The 18,855-nt window shown below is 39.8% G+C and overlaps 1 non-coding gene across 1 annotated transcript; it reads left to right on the top strand.

Annotated features, from left to right (window-relative positions):
• The first annotated feature begins 6,742 nt into the window (after nucleotides 1-6,742).
• On the top strand, nucleotides 6,743-6,845 carry LOC112788576 (small nucleolar RNA R71). Its single transcript, XR_003195936.1, has one exon. It is a non-coding gene; the product is annotated as a small nucleolar RNA R71 (small nucleolar RNA).
• Nucleotides 6,846-18,855: the final 12,010 nt, after the last annotated feature.

An 18,855-nucleotide genomic window follows, 5' to 3' on the forward strand; every position in this document is an offset into this window, starting at 1 on the left:
CAGCTGTCCCACTAAGTAGCCGAGCCTGGCTTGAGTGTTTATGTGATGTCCTGTTTCGTTCATGTAAACTCCTTCTGCGAATGCCCTTTGCTCGTCCAATAGTTCTGCCTGTTCTATTTGTCTTCGATGCATCTCATGTATGTGTGCCCCTTGATGTGCTTGGATGTTGATTAGCCTCTGGATGGATTCTTGTTGCTCGTTTTGCCTTTGTTCCATCCTGTTGAATGTTTCTCCCCATTGTTGTCCTTGACTTAGTTGCTGTTCCATCATTTGCCTTTGCCACTCACCTTGCTGAGTCATCCATCTTGAGAGTGCTTCCTCTTGCTGCCCCATCATCTGTAGTTGAAGCTCTTTCTGTGCTCCTTGGCTTTCCAAATATTGTCTAGACAAGCCATCAATGGCTTCCTGCAATTGGTGCATGTCCAAGGTCTGTTGTGCTTGACCCTCTAAGACTTGTCCTTCCACTACTTGAGGGGCTGTCCTCTTCCTTTGCTTCCGCTGAGGCAAAGGGGATGCTGCAGCATTCATCCTTCGTATAGTTATTGGGATGCCTTCCTTTATCCACATGGGGTTCTCATCTTCAAAAACCACCCCAGCTTTCTTGCGTATTCGGTAAATAGTGCTGGGGTAACCTAACGTTCCTCTTGAGTCACTTTTCTCTGCCATCTTTCTAATACCTTCAGCTATGAGTTCATGAACCTTGATTTCTCCTCCCTTCAGTATACAGTGCACCATTGTGGCTCTCTTGACATTCACCTCTGAGTTGTTTGCAGCTGGAAGAATAGACCTTCTCACTAGCTCAAACCACCCCTTGGTTTCAGGAGTGAGATCTGTTCTCTTGATGACCTTTGGTTTATTTCCCGCACCCCTTTCCCAGTCAGCTCCTGGTACACAAATATCTTGCAGAATCTGGTCATAATTGGGGTTGTCCAATCTTGAGTGATAGCTTTCTTCTTCAAACTGTATAGACCGTAGCTTCAATGCCCTCATGACACTCATGGGACCAAAGTCCACCATCTTTCCTCTCACAAAGCTTGTATAGGACTCATCCTTCTTATCATATCGAACCGCATTTGCATAAAATTCTCTTATGAGGTTTGCATTCACCTTAATGACCGGGTCAGTGAGGAGCTCCCATCTTCTCCTTTCTATCTTCTCTGTGATTTCGAGGCACTCAGTCTTTTTAACTTGAAATCCCAGCTCATAAATGATTTCCTTATCAACCATCCACCCGTATTGCAATGCATGATGCAAGCTTCTAAATCTCTTTCCATCATATGGGTGTTCTTCCATGGGTTCCTTTCCCTTCCTTCTTTTAGAGCCTGAACACGCCATGAATGATAGTTAATATGTGAAGGTGGCAAAGTTGTGGAGATTTTTGGTTGTTTAGGGTTTTATTGCAATGAAGAGGGTGAGGTGGGAAAAAGGTTTTTAATGGGGTAGGGAGTGTCTTGTACCGAAATGGAGAGTGGTGAAGAGTGGGTAATGACAATGAAGGTGGGTACGGAACAAGGGTCGTTTATATAGAGAAGTTGTGAGAGAATGGAGGGTGTGGATTGATGGGGTGGTTACTTGATGGACGGTTGGGGTGATGCATGGATAAAAGACAAGGATCATCACTTTATGAATGAGATTGCTCGGTCTTTTAGGGGTCCCATTTTTCCAATGTTGCATGGCAACATTTTCCAATGCATTCTCTTTTCGGAACAAGTGTGTAGTCCCTCCTTTTTTGGTGTCCGAACCTTCTTTATTTAACTGTCCAATCACTCCCCTTTTCCTTTTTCCTATAAAGATTTAAAATAAGGAAATTAATATCATAAAAATCAACTCTGCGGCTAGAATAATAAAGAGAAGAAAAAGAGTTTGTATATTTATGAATTTCAACTAGCCAACTACTTGTGTATCCTTAGAGGCAGATTGATGGCACCTTGGGGTGACACCAAACTTAGTTTGGAGCACTGTGATGAAAAGTTTTGTTCAAAGCTCCAAGAGTTCTGCTTTGAATACCAAACTTGTTCTTCACTATATACTGCATGATAAAGATTTCACCAAGTGTTTGTCAAGTTTGGGTTGAAATTCATAAACATTAATTTATTCACTATTTTAAAAACATATAAAACATGGGTTGCCTCCCATGAAGCGCTTCTTTAGCGTCACTAGCTTGACGTTTTTCCCTCATCAGGGTGGTTGGTAGTGCTTAAAGTCCTCCCCTCTTGCTGTGGACTTATATCCATTGGTTGGATCAATGATCTCCACATGTTCCAGGGAAAGAACTCTGTTGATAGTGAAGACTGATGACATGTCACCATGTCATGTTTTTCTATGCTTTTTCATTTGTTTTCAATAGGTTTTATGCACTTTCTTGAGCCATAAGCAAGCCAATTGGGTAGATTTTCATGTTTCCTTTGATTTAATCAACCATGTATGAATTCATGCTATTTCATGAGGTTTTATGCTATAATTGTCATATATTATGAAAGAATGAATATCTCATGATTTTGAGCATAGCTTTGATGTGTTCGGTTGATTAATGATAGGTGAAGAAAGCTTGGAGAAAGGTTGAAGCAAGAAGGAATAGCTAGGAGTAAAGAGAGGACAATGGAATAAGTGAAATTGAACCAGGAAGCAAAAAGCTGGACCTAAAGTTAGCCTCAAACTTTTGCACAAACTTTTGGGTGAAAAGTTAGTCCCAACGTTAGCCCCTAACTTTTGGGCTAATGTTGGAGCTTGAAAATCACTCCCTGGGCACCAAAAGTTTGCGCCAACGTTAGCCCCTAACTTTTGGGCTAACGTTGGCACATGAAAATCACCCCTGGGCACCAAAAGTTTGCGCCAACGTTAGCCCCTAACTTGATGGCTAACGTTGGCATGAGAAAAACCTCCCTGGCCACCAAAAGTTTGCGCCAACGTTAGCCCCTAACTTTTGGGTTAACGTTGGCACATGAAAAATACAAGGGGAGGAGCAAAAGTTTGCGCCAACGTTAGCCTCTAACTTTTGGGCTAACGTTGGCGCCACACACCACAACAGCTTGAAGGGGTATACTTCCAACAAGAATAACTTGAGCTACAGAGCTCCAATTGAGGTGATTAAAGAAGCATTGGAAAGTAGGAATCAAGAGCTTTCCAAGCATATATGGCACTGCATGGTGGACACTAAAATTGAGGGAGAAAACTGCCCCGCAATGTGCATAAACGAACATGGTGGCAACCTGCAGTGAGGCCAACTGACCTCTGCACCTTCAACGGCGTATAACTCGAGCTGTAGAGCTCCAATTGATGCGCTTCCAACGGCAATGGAAAGTAGACATTCAGGGCTTTCCAACAATGTATAATAGTATGAGGTGGACAATACGTTTGAGCCTCCAGAACTGGCGTTTTTGCCAACGTTTGAGGCAAACTTTACCTCAAACGCTGCACACCAAAGCCAGCAACCATGCCCTCTTCAAATGATCATAACCTGAGTTGTAGATGTCCAATTGAAGTGATTCCAAGTGGGTTAGAAAGCTGACATTTAGAGCTTTCCAACCATATATGATAGTTTATATTGGGCATAAAATTGACAACATGACAAGAGGACAAAGTTGGCGCCACAAGTGCACTAAGGAAGGGCAACGTTCGAGCAAAAGTTAGACCCCTAACTTTTGCCCCAACGTGGATAGCAGCAAATTATGTTGGCTGATATGAAAAGTTGGACCAAAAGTTAGACCCTAACTTTTGCTCCAACTTTTGGTCCAACTTTTGCAAAACTCCAACCCGGTTCATTTGGTTCACTTTGGTTCTTCTCCAAACTCCAAGAGCAATCAACCAAGGCCTTTATCAACCCAATTCCATCAAGAGCAAGGGCCCAATTGACACCACTCAAAGGCACAAGAGATAGTTAGAATAGAAATTTCATTTTAATTGTAATTTGTTTTGAATTTCATTTTCATTTTGTAAAAATGCCTATAAATAGGCATCTGTTTCATATTTCTAAGGAGGCTGGCTCCACTAGGGAGCACGAGGATTTGAGAGCTCTCTTTAATTTTCTTTTCTTTGTTTTTGAGTCTTGGGTGGAGAATTGAAGGTGTTCTGTTTCATTCTCCCTCTGAGATTTCTCTCTGCTTTCTTTACTGCTTAATTGAATCGAATTTTCTGTTAATTGCTCTTCATCTACTTTCTCTGCAATTTACATTTCCTTTGCAATTGTTCTTGTTGGATCTAGGAAGGCATTGAGATCTAGACTTGGTTATCTAGTCTCTTGGGTCCTGAGATCTTAATTCCAATTTTACATTCTCTGTTTATTGCTTTTCATGTTTATTTACATTTCTGTTTTGGTTCCGAATCAATCAAATCCATCTTTTACTTCTCTGCTTGTTGCAATTTAACTTTTCCTTGTTTAATTTCTGCAAATCCAATTCCCAATTCCCTTTACATTTAATGCAATTTATATTTCTTGTCATTTAAGATTCTTGCAATTCTAATTTCTTGCTCTTTAAGTTACTTGCCAATTTACATTCTGCAACTTTAAATTCATTGTCATTTACTTTCTGTTGGCTACAATTTTGCACAATTCACTAAATGTCAGGTTGACTAAACTAATCACCCACTAAAATTGCTTGATCCATCAATCCCTGTGGGATCGACCTCACTCCGGTGAGTTATTATTACTTGATACGACCCGGTGCACTTGCCGGTTAGATTTTGTGTGTTTTGGGAGAAATTCATTTTTCCACCAAAATACTCATCAAAGACCTTAGGTAACTGAGATGGTATAGTGGGGAGATTAGGGGAAATATCTGGGAAGTAAGCTGAGACAACTCTATCCCCTGGAGAGAAGTCTTCCATAGGGATCTTCTTGTTCCTGCACCTCCTTGGTACCTTCTTCTTTGTTTCTTTTGAGGTTGCCTTCCCCTTGGTGACCTCTTTTTCTAAAGGAGTTGTGATGCTGTCTTCACCTGCCTCTAGAGGTTTAGGTTCCTCCAACTTTTCCTTGAGCTGTGGCGATTGCTGTTTTCCTTGTTTATCAATTAAGGGGATCTCAGAATGAACTGGCTGTGCTTCAGTGCTTGTCTCCTCTTTCAGTGTCTCATTATCATTTGTGCTTAGTTCCTTGTCCTCTTGATCTGTTTCTTGTGAGAGTTTGAAAACATTGAAGCTGAGTCGTTCATCATGGATTCTCAATATTAGCTCCCCTTTCTCTACATCGATAAGTGCTCTGGCCGTAGCTAGGAATGGTCTTCCCAATATGATTGGGTGAGTGTGACTCTCTTCCATGTCCAGGATGACAAAGTCTATTGGGAGAAAGTATTTCCCAACCTTTAGCAACATATTTTCCACCACTCCTATTGCTTGCTTTTGAGTTTTGTCAGCCAGTCTGATGATTACATCTGTGGGCATTATCTCATTGATCTGCAGCCTCTTCACCAGGGATAAGGGCAGTAAGTTGATGCTGGCCCCCAAATCACATAGTGCTCTATCGAACATAGTTTCATCTATGGCACAAGGGATGTAAAAACTCCCTGGGTCTCTTCTTTTTGTAGGCAACTCAGGTTGAATAAGGGCACTACATTCCTTGTTCATCACTATAGTCTGGCCTCCTTTGAGTGAGCTTTTCCTAGGAAGAAGTTCCTTCATATACTTGATGAATGCAGGCATTTGTTGAATTGCCTTGATGAATGGTATGTTTACATGCAGAGATGCAAACAAGTCTAGGAACCTTGAGTATATTCTCTTTCCCACAGCACCATTGAGTAGTTGAGGGAAGGGTGCATAGAGCTTCAGCAGCTCTTGTTGTGAGATTTCTGGTTCTTGGTGATCTCTATCCTCCTCCTTTGTTGAGTTGTCATTAGGTTGTTCGAAAGGTTTGCCATGCTTGTCTTCAGTCTCTTGATCACTTGTAGTGACCATTTTGCAATCTTCCCATCTTACTTTCTTTGCTTCTCCTTTGGGGTTTTTCCCCGTGTAACTTGGGAAGCTATCAGTAGGTTTGGGAATCTTCTCAGCTAAACATCCCACCTGGAATTCCGGCTTCCTAATGGTCTCTCCCTGGTTCTTAATATTGGCTCGCACCTCCTCTTTGAACACCTTATTTTCTTGAATCTCTTGGCATATTCCTTCAAGTAAGGTTTCAATCTTAGAGAGCTTGTCATCAATTGATGGGTGATTCGGAGCAGATGTGCTATTTTGGTTTTGATAGGCATGTGGAGAAGTGTTGTTGTGGGGGTGTTGAGATGTCCTCTGTGTGAATTGTTGGTGAGCTGCACTGTTGTTGGAGTTGTAACGTCTCTGGTCTTGGTTTTGATCTTGCTGACTTCCCAACCCAAAGTTTGGGTGGTTTTTCTATCCAGGGTTGTAGGTCTTGGAGTATAGATCATAGTTTTGCCTTGGTAAATTCCCAATGTAGTTGGCTTGCTCCTGACTACCCTCTGCTTCTTCATTCACTCCTTCTTGGGTTGTTGATGAAGTGGAGATTGCTGCTACTTGGTTCCTCTCCATCTTCTTGGTGAGGTCAGCCAGCTGCTGGATAATGAGCTTGTTTTGGGCCAACAGAGCATCTACATTGTTTAGCTCCATTACTCCTCTTGTGTTCCCTCTTTCGGAAGCATAGAAGTAGTCGTTCTCTGCTACTGTTTCAATGACATCTATAGCATCCTCAATAGTTTTCTTCTTGTTCAAGGATCCTCCGAATGAATGGTCTACGGCCTTCTTTGACTCATAAGAGAGCCCTTCATAGAAAATGTCCAGCTGCACCCATTCGTTGAACATGTCAGTGGACACCTCCTTGTGAGGTCCTTAAATCTCTCCCATGCTTCATACAAAGTTTCACCATCTTGTTGCCTGAAAGTTTGGACCTCAGCTCTCAGCCTATTGATTCTTTGAGGAGGGTAAATCTTGCTAAGAATTTGTTCACCACATCTTCCCAAGTTGTCAAGCTTTCCCTTGGGAAAGATTCCAGCCACTTGGCTGCCTTGTCCTTGAGTGAGAATAGAAATAAGAGCAGTCTATAGGTGTCAGGATGAACACCATTAGACTTCACTGTGTCACATATTCTCAGGAAGGTGGTCAAATGTTGATTGGGGTCTTCTTGAACACCTCCTCCAAACAAACAGTTGTTCTGAACAAGGGTGATGAGCTGTGGTTTAAGTTCAAAGTTGTTGGCATGGATTGTTGACTTTTGGATGCTACTTCCACAATTGCCTGGGTTTGGATTGATGTAAGAACCCAAAACTCTTCTATCCTCCCCAGCATGATTTGCTCTACCTCCTCCCCCATGGTTGTGATCCTCTTCTTCATGATGGTTTTCCATGTTGTCTTCTATGTTTGGTTCAAAGAATTCCTCCTATTCCTCAGCACCAACCACTTTCTTTCCTCTTGCCTCCCTCCTTAATCTAAGGAAGGTCCTCTCAGGTTCAGAATCAAAGGAAGTTGAAGCCCCACTTCTTCTCCCTGTAATACAACCATCAAGTGCAAGCAAGAAAAGATATGTGCAGAAAGTATTTTTGTCAGAATTACTGTTAGTTGTGGGTGATGCAATATATCAAACAGTTAGTGGGTTAGCAAACAGAATTGAAAATAACAAAGAAAAACAAAAGAGTATAGGGGGAAGGAAAGAAGTTTAACTAAAACAGAAAGTAAATCACTCAAACAGAAAATGAAATTCACAAAAGAAAAATGCTCAATCTAGTGATCTTCCAATTTAATCATTGTTGATGCACAATCAATTCCCCGGCAACGGCGCCATAAACTTGATGCGGGTGGAAACTGTCTCTCAACAAATTTCCTTCGGCAAGTGTACTGAATTTGTCGTCAAGTAAAAACTCACAATAGAGTGAGGTCGAATCCCACAGGGATTGATTGATCAAGCAACTTTAATTAGAAGAATGTTCTAGTTGAGCAAATCCAGAATTTGGGTTGAGAGTTGCAGAAAATAAAATGGCGGGAATGTAAATAACAGAAAAGTAAATGCTAGAATTAAAGGACTGGAAGTAAATGACTGAAAGTAAATTGCAGAATTGTAAATGGGAATGGGGGATTTGCTCATAAAAGTAAATGGCAGAAATTAAAGAGAATGGGTAAGATCAGAGATGGGGAGTTCATTGGGCTTAGGAGATGTTGCAATTCTCCGGATCAAGTTCATTTTCATCTCTTCCTCAATCAATGCACTCATTGATCTCCTTGGCAATCTTAATTGATTGAATTACAAATTTAATCTCTCAAATCTTGATCAATAGCCAATTCCTTGGTCAATTGCTCATGAGAAGAGATGAAGTATGGTCACTGATTATACCACATGCATTTCCCAAATCAAGTATTGAGAGGGTTATAGTCACATACCCATCCAAACCCAATTTGGTCCAGCATGAGAAAGCATTTCTAGCTTGATCTCTTCATTCCTCTTTCAAGGTTCAGAAGAGATCCAAGTTTGAATAGCTTATTTTCCAAGATAACTATCCAATTGGATGAAGATCGAAAGCTTTCAAGTAAAATCAAGAGAAAAGATAGAAGAAGAATAATGAAAATTAGTATTGATCCATCAAACTACAACAGAGCTCCCTAACCCAATGAAAGGGGTTTAGTTGTTCATAGCTCTAGAAAATAAAAACAAAGATGGAGAATACATCATAAAACTAGAAAATACAGAGAAGGTAAAATACAGAGAGTAGTTCTCTTTTCCCCCCAATTTCCAGAACTCCTAAACAATTCAAAGCTACTCCGATATATACTACTTTTCTCAGCTTATAGTTGGCTCTTCAAGTCTTGGGCCTTTGGATCTTGAGTTTGAAGCAGTTCTCTTCTTCATTTGGGCTTGGCTTTACTTGCAAAGAGAAAATGTGAAGTGGGCAGAGACTTTAGCTCAGGACGTTAGGGGTGTTAACGTTTAGTGAAAATATGAGTTCGAGAACATTAGTGACAATCAACTTTCTCACTAACGTTCCTAAGTAAAAGCCACGTTAACTTCAACGTTAGTGGCACAAACGTTGCCACTAACGTTGCCTCTAAGTCCTTCGCACACGTTATTGAGACTTAACATTCCCAATAACTTTGAAAAGACCCCTTTGTTCCCACGTTAGAGCCCACGTTAACTTAGTTAACGTGGCTCTTTAACGTGGGCTTGCCATCCTTCGAGAACGTTAGTGACACTCAACATTGTCACTAACGTTCCAAGGTGCCCCTATGTCTCACGTTAGAGTCCACATTAACTAGGTTAACGTAGCTTCTAACGTGGCCATGCTTAGCCATCCCAAACATTAGTGACAATGTTGAGTGTTACTAACGTTGGCCATTCTTTCACTCATCAACGTTAGCTTCAACGTTAACTAAGTTAACGTGGAGGTTAACGTTGCTCCTTGGGGGGTTATGTGGTTGCTTCCAACGTTAGTGACAATGTTGGGTGTCACTAACATTGTCGACCACTCTTGCTTCTTACGTTAGCTCCCACGTTAACCAAGTTAACGTGGGAGTTAACGTGGTATATTTCTCCTTAGGCCAACGTTAGTGACAATGTTGAATGTCACTAACGTTGGCGTTTCTCCCCCCTTCTAACGTTAGAGGCCACGTTAACTAAATTAACGTGGACTCTAATGTGGCCACTTATGAGCATTTGCGAACGTTAGTGACAATGTTAAGTGTCACTAACGTTGGCTCAACTTCCCCTCTCCACGTTAGAGTTCTCGTTAACTTAGTTAACGTGACTCTTAACGTGGTCAATGATGGCTTCGAGAGCGTTATTGGCAATCACTTTTCTCATTAACTTTGCAAGTTACCTCCCATTCCTTGCTTCTTTTGGTCCTAAAATCAAGCAATAGAGTGCATCAAAGTTCTAGTCCAAGTCATGGGTAATGCAACATACAATTTGTCACTAAACTCATGCAAAATCCTTATAAATTAATGTAAAATGCACAATGTATGCTTGAATCAAGGTGTAAGTGAATATCTACCCAAAACTAGCATATTTCCTAAGGGAATGCATGAAACTATCCTAAAAACAGTAAAGAAAAGGTCAGTGAAACTGGCCAAGATACCCTAGCATCAGCTACCGCACGGCTAATCATCTGTCGGTTCTCAGTAGCGTCGGAATAGGATCTCTCTATCCTTTTGCACACTGTCACTGTGCCCAATATTCACGAGTTTGAAGCTCGTCGCAGTCATCCCTTCCCAGATCCTACTCGAAATACCACAGACAAGGTTTAGACTTTCCGGATCTCAGGAATGCTACCAATTTGTTCTCGCTTATAACACGAAGGTTCTAATCTCACAGATTCGGATGTTCTGTTGTCAGGAGAGGCGATGCAAATTGTGGATTAGCGACCTAAGAGAATACACTCCGGCTGTCGTCCAATGACTACATTGAACATCATGTAGACCGCTTGTGGTTGTCAGGCACGCGGATCTTGGTTAAGCGAGTAACGAAGATAGTGGGTGATTGTCACGGGTCACCCCTTCATTCTGACTTAACTGAATTAAGTACGAGAGTATATCTTGGAGAAGAAGTAAGCATGATTTGAAAGAGAAACAATAATACTTGCATTAATTCATGAAGAACAGCAGAGCTCCGTACTTAATCTATGAGGTGTAGAAACTCCTCCGTAGAAAATACATAAGAGAAAGTAGTCTAAGCATGGCCTTGTGGCCAGCCTCCAATGTCTAAGGACTAAACTTCTAGAGATAGATTCCAAAGATGTGAATATAATAGTAAAATGCTATTTATACTAAACTGGTTACTAGGGATTACAGAAAATAAGTAACTAAGTGCATATAGTACAAAAATCCACTTCTGGGGCCCACTTGGTGTGTGCTTAGGCTAAACATTGAGCTTTACACGTGTATAGGCCATTTCTAGAGTTAAATGCCAGCTTGGATGCCAGTTTGGGTGTTTAACTCCAGTTTTGGTGCCAGTTCTGGCGTTTTATGCCAGAAAAGAGTCTCTAGTTGGCGTTTTACGCCAGTTTGGGCCATCAAATCTCGGGCAAAGTATGGACTATTATATATTGCTGGAAAGCCCAAGATGTCTACTTTCCTTCGCAATTGAGAGCGTGCCAATTGGGCTTCTGTAGCTCCAGAAATTACACTTCGAGTGCAGGAGGGTCAGAATCCAACAGCATCTGCAGTCCTTTCCCAGCCTCTGAATTAGACTTTTGCTCAGATCCCTCAATTTCAGCCAGAAAATACCTGAAATTACAAAAAAAACACAAAAACTCATAGTAAAGTCCAGAAATATGATTTTTGCATAAAAACTAATAAAAATATAATAAAAAGTAGCTAAAACATACTAAAAACTATGTAAAAACAATGCAAAAAAGGGTATAAATTATTCGCTCATCATTCATCATGATTTCATATCAAATTCATCACATGACCGATACTTGTTCTTGTTAATGCATTGCATTTGTTTGAGTGATTTAACTTGATTTTTATCAAGCTTGTCACTTTTTGCAACAAGTACCTTTGCCATGTGACATTTTCATTATGTTTCGTGATGAATAAGGAGTTTTCTGTTCATTATTGGATTGGTTATTCTTTATTGTGCTTCTATATCAATTTTACGCTTCCAATTACACAATTTCAATATCTAACATCTCAAAATTCAATTCACTTTAATTGTGGTTACCTAGGGTTGTTTATGCCATCTCTCTTATTTATTCTTTACTTACAACCTAGGCTACTTAATTGAGGAACACATGCTATTCCTTTTGATTGTGTGGTTACCATTTTACCCGGTCAATGTGTGTGTTCTAAACCGTGTACACTTAGAATATACACATTGTCTTTTATCATACCACACACATCTAACTTTTCCTTAATTTCTGTTATTTGTTTTATACAGCAGTCGGAGCCCCAGTGCCCACCAGATGAAGGTGGAGCCTCATAGTTCTTCACCCCTGGATTGAGTGCATGCACAGAGGACTGTGCAATGTTTAAGTGTGGGGGAGGATCCACAATTTTTGGGGCGTAAATTTCTCTTCCTCAATACCTTGCACTATTTTCTTAGTGTGATAGTTAGGTTTTTGTGAATATTTGATTATTATTTCATTGTGTTGCACTTTAGTTTGCTTATAGTTTTATAGTAGTAAACATCTGCATGTTGCCTAGTATAGGAAATAAGTTGGTAAAAACTACAAAGAATCTTCAAGAAATCCCTTCTAGAGCTTTCCATTGATTAGATTTGAAAATATTATTTTTCAACTTGCTTGAAGTATTCTTCTTATGGAACATAGAAAAGAGCTAGAATAAAACACTTAGTGAGATTTGAGCCTTAATGGTGTGGTTATATATTTTCAACCACAAAATTTTGTTCTAGTGTGTTATACTCCTTTATGATTATGATCTTAGATTTGCTTGAATCTTTATGTCCTATATTTGGTTTTTTGAATGCATTTAGTATGATTGAGGCCATTTTTTGAAATTGAACTCACTAACTCATATGGGAAACCCTTACATTTACCATTGTAACCCAATTTTGAGCCTTTTAACTCCCCTTCATTCTAATTTTAAGCAAATCTTTTGCCCTATGCGAAAAACCATTAATTTCCATTAATTGTATCTTTGATTAGTTTGGGTTGAGTAGTATGTGTTATTCAAGTGTGGGGGAAGATTTGTAGGGAAACATTGGTAATGAGTTTACTTTGGGTATTCTTTGTGAAAATTTAGAAAAATGGGTAAACACTCATGCATTTATTACTTAAAACATATGCATCTCCCTTTTATGATCAAAGAGAAATTTTGGTGTATATACCTTTTTAAAAAAAAGAGAAAAAGAAAAAAAAAGAAATGACAATAATAATGAAAATAAAGAATGCATATGTGTGAATTGGAAAGAAAATGCATGAGTGAGTGTGAAAAAGGAGATGAATGGGAAGTTAGGTTGGTTTCTTTTGTGTACATAGGTTGATATAAGATTAGGTGGGATACTTGGGCTAATCAAAGATCCAATCTACTAGTTCACTTAACCATATTAATCCTACCCTTACCCTAGCCCCATTACAACCCTCCAAAGACCTCATGATATTTGCATTCATGCATCAAGTATGTGTTGATTGTTAGATGACTAGCAAATCTTAGAAAACATGATTAAAGGAGAATTGAGTGATTAAGCCCTAAACACTGAGCAATTAGAGTGTATACACATCCGGTGAGGGGTTCAATTGCTCAATTATATGTTTCTATCGCTTATCTTGTAGCTTCTTGCAAGTTTCTTGTTAGTTTTTGAAAATTTCAAATCAAATCTTTGGACATTGATCACATTGCAATGATTCTTTGCCTTGGCCCTAAGGCTTGTTTTGGATTGATTGGAATTCTATTGTTTGTTTTTGCCAAACTCCATAGGAACCATATTATAGATAGAGGTAGTTAACATTTAGCATAGTTGCATGCATGTAAGTAGTTGCATTGAATAAGTTGCTTGTCCTTTTACCCTTCTTCTTTGATTGTGATTAGCATGAGGACATGCTATTGTTTAAGTGTGGAAGAATTGATGAATCCATATTTGATGATAAATTTTGGATTGATTTGAGTGGATTTCATCATATAAACTCACATTTATTCATCTAAATAGCATGCTTTTGTGTTTTCTCTCTAAATTATGCCTAATTGTGAAAATATGCTATTTTGTGCTTAATTTAATCAATTTTATTCCACTTTCATTCCATTCGATGCCTTGATGGTTTTGATGAGTGATTTCATGTGTAATAGGTTAGTATGGCTTAATAAGAGTGTAAGAAAACCATGCAATTGCGAGAAAACATGAAGAAAACAAAGGAGAAAAACATTTCAGAGTGTGCCTATGCACACTTTCTGTGCCTATTAATGACAAGTCATCGTAGCCTAGTTTTACTAGCCTTTTTCTTTATTTTTCATTTGGTTTTATGCACTTTCTTGCATTCTAAGTAAGTAATTTGGAATGAGAATGCATGACTTCTTTGAATCAAACGACCACCATAAAATTGATGCTAAATCATGAGGTTTAAGCTAAATTTAATTGATTTTTAATGATTAATAGACCTTGTAAATTTGGTGATACTTTGATTGGTTGTTTTGATTAATTGTAGGTGAAGAAAAGAAGAAAAGAAGAAAGCGTGGCCTAGGAAGTGTGGCTCAAAGAAGAAAAAGTGTGGCCAAGAAAAGAGGAAGTGTGGTGCAACAAAACCATGAAGCTCCCTCCAAAGCTCACTAAGTGAGCGCTACACTCACTCCCAGGAGACCAAGGCACAAAGCTCAGCTCACTTTGTGAGCTGAGCACAACACAAGGCCAATAAATAAGGAAATGAGGAACCAAGCTCAGCTCACAAAGTGAGCATTATCGAGAGCGCTAGAGGAAAAATTCAAGGAAAATGTTTTGCAAATGCATACTCCAAGACTTGAACCCATGACCAAAGGGAAGATGGGAGGCGCTACTCACATGGAAAAATAAGCCAAAATTGGCCAAATGCACTCCCCAAGGATCGAACCCCACACCTTGAGGAAGCAAGGAAGCAAGGCAACCAAGAAAAAGGGTAGCGCATGCTTCCCATGGGTTTCGAACCAAGGACCCTTCCATGGATGCACCAAAGCTCAGCTCACAAAGTGAGCTGAGCCCTACTCCTTGATGTAAGGAAGCACCTTGACACGGTCAAGGAAGCAAGGCACGCAACAAATTGACAAGGTCCATGGGCATCACACAACAAATTTGACACGGCCAGGAGCACAAGGAGCGCGCATGACACGGTCCCTGGGCAGCACACAGCGCACAACATTTGGCACCAAGGCACCAATTCTCAGCTCACAAAGTGAGCTGAGCTCTCCCCTGATGCACCCCAAGACAGCAGCACGCTACCAATGCTTCCCCACACTAAGTGTCAAAGCTCAGCTCACTTTGTGAGCTGAGCACTCCCCTGGAAGCATATTACCCATGAGCTAAAAATTCAACCAAAAGTCCAATTTAATTCAAATCTTCACCAAATCAAAAGCCCATCCAAATTCCAATATCCAAGATTAGAAAGTTTATAAATAGGAGTTAGTTCGATGTAATAAGGGAGTTGAATTTTATTTTGAATTTTTCTTTGAACTTTCATTTTTCATTTTGAGCTTTTGTTTTTGAGTTGAGATTTCAGAGAACTTGGAAGGAGAATTGATCTCTCTTCTTCTTGGTTCTTGTATGAGCACTCTTTTATTTTCTTGCTTTGGATCTTGGGTGGAGAATTGAAGAACTTCTGTTTCAATCTCACATTGAGATCTTGTTTTAAATTTTCTGCATAATTGAATTCCAATTTCCATTTACTGCTTCTTCTTCTACAATTTCTGCAATTCACTTTTCTTCATTTCTCTTGCAATTGTTCTTGTTAGATCAAGGAAGGATTTGAGATCTAGAATTGTTATCTAGTCTCTTCCACTCCTGAGATCTTCAACCTCTTTTACTTTGCTACAAATTAAGCACTGCTTTCCTGCTTTTAAATTCTTCAAGTCATTTTACTTTTCTGTTAAGATCCACTTCACTGCACTTAGATTTTCTCTTTTATGTTTAATGCAATTTAGTTGTTCTTGTTCAGATTCTGCAATCCCAATTCCCAATTCCTTTTATGATTCAAGCAATTTACATTTCTTGCACTTTAAGCTTCAGCCATTTACATTTCTTGCAATCTAAGTTTCTGCAATTTATATTACTTGCATTTTAAGAATCTGCTTCTTTACTTTCCTGCTCTTTAATTTACTGCACTTTACCCCTCTCCCTTTATATTTCAAGCAATTTTGTTTCTGCAAAGCACAAATCACTCAACCAAACTTGATTCGCTTGACTAAGTCAACCACTAAACTAAAATTGTTCAATCCTTCAATCCCTGTGGGATCGACCTCACTCTTGTGAGTTATTATTACTTGATGCGACCCGGTACACTTGCCGGTGAGTTTGGGTGTTGGAATTCGTTTCCACAAAAAATCCCATTAAGTTTTTGGCGCCGTTGCCGGGGATTGATTAGATTGACAATGATTAAGTGAAGTGGAGATCTAGATCTAGCATTTTTATTTTCTGTTCTTTAACTTTTGATTAACCCACTAACTGTTTGAATTTTTGCTTAAGCTAACTACAATTTCATCATGGATTGAAGTGTTACTGTCCTTCTGGTTTTGTTTGATTTCTATGTCTTGTTTGCATGTCAGGGACAAGGAGAGCTATACCAACTTTTTGTGAACAAGACGAAAGAACCCTCAGGAGATTAAGAAGAGCTGAAAGAGGGAAAAACATTGTCGGAGAAGAGGATTCGGAAGAAGAAGAGTTCCAAGATATGGAAGAACACTCAACAATTCCAACTAATCCACAAGGAGGAGTAACTAACAACAACAACAATCCACCACAGAGAAGAGTTTTGGCATCCTACACATTTGCAAATCCTAGACATTGTGGGAGTAGCATTCTTATCCCAAATATTAATGCAAATAACTTTGAACTAAAGCCACAACTCATCACATTGGTTCAAAATAATTGTTCTTATGGAGGAGGACCACTTGAAGATCCAAATCAACACTTGTCCACTTTCTTGAGAATTTGTGACACTGTCAAAACTAATGGAGTGCATCCTGATAGCTACAAGCTACTGTTATTTCTATTCTCTCTCAGAGATAAAGCCACCCAATGGTTGGAATCTTTCCCAAGAGATAGCATCGACAATCGGGATGATCTAGTGAGCAAATTCCTTGCCAAATTCTACCCACCTCAAAGAGTTATTAGATTGAAGACTGAAGTACAAACATTCACACAAATGGAGGCTGAACCATTATATGAAGTATGGGAAAGGTACAAGGCTCTGATCCGGAAGTGTCCTCCTGGAATGTTCAATGAGTGGGATAGATTGCAGAATTTTTATGAAGGCTTAACACTGAAATCTCAAGAGGCCTTGGATCATTCGGCTGGAGGTTCTTTGCAACTCATGAAGATGGCAGAAGAAGCCCAAAATCTCATTGATATGGTAGCTAACAACAAGTATTTCTTTGCCCACCAAAGGCAACGCCAACCATCACAGAGGAAGGGAGTGATGGAGTTTGAAGGAGTGGACTCAATCCTAGCTCAAAACAAATTGATGCAGCAGCAGATTCATCAACAATTTGAGGAAATGGCCAAGAGGATTGATAGCCTCCAAGTTGCATCAGTAAGCACCAACCAACCATCAACCACATGGGGAACAAATGAAGAAACTCAAGAGGAGCAACAGCAGGAGCAAGTCCAGTACATACACAATCAAAATTCTGGGACAAATGAGGTTTATGGTGACACTTACAACCCTTCATGGAAGAACCACCCCAACCTCAGATGGGGAGACAACCACAATCAACCTCAACAACCATGGCAAAGGAACTCAAACCAAAACTCAAACCAAAACAGTTAGAAGAACACAAACCAAAACAACCAGCAGAATAATACCCAAAACACATACAGAAAACCACAAAATACTCACCCCAACACTAACCATCATCCATCCAATAACCAAGCCTCAAATCAAAACACTTACCCTCAACCCTCAACACCCCACCATCAACCAATCTCACAAGACTCTCAGAGAATTAACAACTTGGAGCTCTTAATGGAAAAGATGATGAAGCACCAGGAGATGACATTAAGAAACCAGGAAGCCTCCATGAAAAGTATGGGAAGGCAAATTGGACAAATTTCCAGGCAACTTTCCATGGAAAAACCATTAAGTTCACTCCCAAGTGACACCATTCCTAATCCAAAGGAGGAATACAAAGCAATTCAGCTAAGGAGTGGAAAGGTCTTGGTGAAGGATGAAGAAGCAACCAAGAAGTCAAAGGAAAATGAAAAGAAGCAAGATAGAAAAGAGGAAGCCAATGGTGATGGTGCAACAGCAAGCAAGCAAACTTCAAAGCGAGCTCAAGAAAAGAAGGAACAAACAAAAATTTCAAGAAAGGGGAAGGAAGTAATTGAAGAGCCAACCAAGGAACAAAAGCAGTAAGCAGAGAAGAACTTGGTACCTCCACTACCATATCCCTAAAGATTCAACAAGGAAGCAAAGGATCAACATTTTCATAAGTTCCTTGAGACTTTCAAGAAGTTGGAGATAAATATTCCCTTAGCTGAGGCACTGGAGCAAATGCCCCTATATGCCAAGTTCATGAAGGAGCTAATCAACAAGAAGAGAAGTTGGCAAGAAAAGGAGACTATCATGCTCACTGAAGAATGTAGAGCATTGATCCAGAAGGGACTTCCCCCTAAACTTGAAGATCCTGGGAGTTTCTTTCTATCTTGTGCCATTGGTAGTATGACCATCAATAAGGCACTGTGTGACTTGGGGGCCAGTATCAATCTGATGCCTTCCTCTCTAGTGAAAAAGCTGCACATAAAAGAAGTGAAACCAGTACAGATGTCTTTAGAATTGGTGGATAAATCAGTAGTATGCCCAAGGGGTGTAGTTGAGAATCTTCTAGTCAAAGTAGACAAATTTATTTTCCCTGCTGACTTTGTGATCTTGGATTTGGATGAGGATGATGGTGACTCCATGATACTGGGAAGGCCATTCTTGGCCACTGCTAGGGCCATCATAGACATAGAGAAAGGAGAGTTAACACTCAGACTACATGATGAAAGTGTCACCCTGAGTGTCTTCCAAGCAATAAAGTTCATCAATGAAAAAGAAGATGGCATGGAAACAACAAAGGAAGAACTGCAGAGGAAAGCAGGAATTGACAAAATGATCAGCAGCCACCTTCCAAAGCGAGAAGTAGACAATGCAATGTGGCAAGAAGAAAAAGAACTTGTATAGAACAATGAAGAAGTGCAAGAAAGCATTGATGTGTTAGTCATTGAGAAGGAGAATCACAAATGAAACCCACTTGCAAGCAGAAGGGATCAACACAAAGAGGGAAGAAGAATAAAAGCAAGACCAAAAAGGGGTG

This window comes from Arachis hypogaea, chromosome 20 (genome assembly GCF_003086295.3).
Source record: "Arachis hypogaea cultivar Tifrunner chromosome 20, arahy.Tifrunner.gnm2.J5K5, whole genome shotgun sequence".
In the NCBI taxonomy this organism is placed as follows: domain Eukaryota; kingdom Viridiplantae; phylum Streptophyta; class Magnoliopsida; order Fabales; family Fabaceae; genus Arachis; species Arachis hypogaea.